Below are 2,500 nucleotides of genomic sequence, written 5' to 3' on the forward strand. Positions count from 1 at the left end.
TACCGGAAGGTTTCACCCACACGTAGGGCGGGCACGGTGGCGTTGCCCGCTTTGAAGGTAACGTCGGCGTCGACCTTCACCTTCTTGTCGCGCCCAGACGCGACTAAGGCGAGGGTGAAACACTTCCGGGCGTTGATCTGCAGCCCCAGATGGGCGAGGGCTGCGACGGCTGCGTCGATGAGGGACTGCAATCCCCTCGCGGTCGATGCAAAAAGCAGGACGTCATCTGCGAAGGCCGCAGCGTTAACTCTGCGACCAAGGATCCGAGCTCCGATGTGGGAGGGAAGTTGACTCAAAACATAGTCCACCGCAAAATTGAAAAGGAGGGGGGAGAGGGGGTCACCCTGACGCACACCCCTAGCCGGCTGCAGGGGCACGCCCACGTCGGCGCCGCCCGCTATCACTGTCGTGCTACCCTCGTAACACCTTTCGACGTACTCAATAAAGCAATCCGGCAGGCCATGAGCCCTCAGCACGAGGGTGAAACACTTCCGGGCGTTGATCTGCAGCCCCAGATGGGCGAGGGCTGCGACGGCTGCGTCGATGAGAGACTGCAATCCCCTCGCGGTCGATGCAAAAAGCAGGACGTCATCTGCGAAGAGTCATAGTTACTCCCGCCGTTTACCCGCGCTTGCTTGAATTTCTTCACGTTGACATTCAGAGCACTGGGCAGAAATCACATTGCGTCAACACCCGCTAGGGCCATCGCAATGCTTTGTTTTAATTAGACAGTCGGATTCCCCCAGTCCGTGCCAGTTCTGAGTTGATCGTTGAATGGCGGCCGAAGACAATCCGCGCACCCGCGCGCCCCCGGAGGAGCACGCTAAGGCGGACGCGGCCTCGCAGCAAGGAAGATCCGTGGGAGGCCAAGGCACGGGACCGAGCTCGGATCCTGCACGCAGGTTGAAGCACCGGGGCGCAAACGCCGCGCAGGCGCGCGCATCCTGCACCGCCGGCCAGCACGAGGCCGACCAACGGCGAGAGCAGACCACGCCCGCGCTAAACGCCCGCACTTACCGGCACCCCTACGGCACTCACCTCGCCCAGGCCCGGCACGTTAGCGCTGACCCACTTCCCGACCAAGCCCGACACGCCCCGATCCTCAGAGCCAATCCTTATCCCGAAGTTACGGATCCAATTTGCCGACTTCCCTTACCTACATTATTCTATCGACTAGAGGCTCTTCACCTTGGAGACCTGCTGCGGATATGGGTACGAACCGGCGCGACACCTCCACGTGGCCCTCTCCCGGATTTTCAAGGTCCGAGGGGAAGATCGGGACACCGCCGCAACTGCGGTGCTCTTCGCGTTCCAAACCCTATCTCCCTGCTAGAGGATTCCAGGGAACTCGAACGCTCATGCAGAAAAGAAAACTCTTCCCCGATCTCCCGACGGCGTCTCCGGGTCCTTTTGGGTTACCCCGACGAGCATCTCTAAAAGAGGGGCCCGACTTGTATCGGTTCCGCTGCCGGGTTCCGGAATAGGAACCGGATTCCCTTTCGCCCAACGGGGGCCAGCACAAAGCGCATCATGCTATGACGGCCCCCATCAACATCGGATTTCTCCTAGGGCTTAGGATCGACTGACTCGTGTGCAACGGCTGTTCACACGAAACCCTTCTCCGCGTCAGCCCTCCAGGGCCTCGCTGGAGTATTTGCTACTACCACCAAGATCTGCACCGACGGCGGCTCCAGGCAGGCTCACGCCCAGACCCTTCTGCGCCCACCGCCGCGACCCTCCTACTCGTCAGGGCTTCGCGGCCGGCCGCAAGGACCGGCCATGACTGCCAGACTGACGGCCGAGTATAGGCACGACGCTTCAGCGCCATCCATTTTCAGGGCTAGTTGCTTCGGCAGGTGAGTTGTTACACACTCCTTAGCGGATTCCGACTTCCATGGCCACCGTCCTGCTGTCTTAAGCAACCAACGCCTTTCATGGTTTCCCATGAGCGTCGATTCGGGCGCCTTAACTCGGCGTTTGGTTCATCCCACAGCGCCAGTTCTGCTTACCAAAAGTGGCCCACTTGGCACTCCGATCCGAGTCGTTTGCTCGCGGCTTCAGCATATCAAGCAAGCCGGAGATCTCACCCATTTAAAGTTTGAGAATAGGTTGAGGTCGTTTCGGCCCCAAGGCCTCTAATCATTCGCTTTACCGGATGAGACTCGTACGAGCACCAGCTATCCTGAGGGAAACTTCGGAGGGAACCAGCTACTAGATGGTTCGATTAGTCTTTCGCCCCTATACCCAGCTCCGACGATCGATTTGCACGTCAGAATCGCTACGGACCTCCATCAGGGTTTCCCCTGACTTCGTCCTGGCCAGGCATAGTTCACCATCTTTCGGGTCCCAACGTGTACGCTCTAGGTGCGCCTCACCTCGCAATGAGGACGAGACGCCCCGGGAGTGCGGAGGCCGCCGCCCCGTGAAGGGCGGGGAAGCCCCATCCTCCCTCGGCCCGCGCAAGGCGAGACCTTCACTTTCATTACGCCTTTAGGTTTCG

The 2,500-nt window shown here is 60.0% G+C and overlaps 1 pseudogene; it reads right to left on the reverse strand.

The window, feature by feature from the left end:
• The window catches only part of LOC124772527, a 6,309-nt pseudogene that overhangs the window by 2,833 nt on the left and 976 nt on the right, over positions 1-2,500 (reverse strand).

This window comes from Schistocerca piceifrons, unplaced genomic scaffold (genome assembly GCF_021461385.2).
Source record: "Schistocerca piceifrons isolate TAMUIC-IGC-003096 unplaced genomic scaffold, iqSchPice1.1 HiC_scaffold_943, whole genome shotgun sequence".
Lineage (NCBI taxonomy): Eukaryota > Metazoa > Arthropoda > Insecta > Orthoptera > Acrididae > Schistocerca > Schistocerca piceifrons.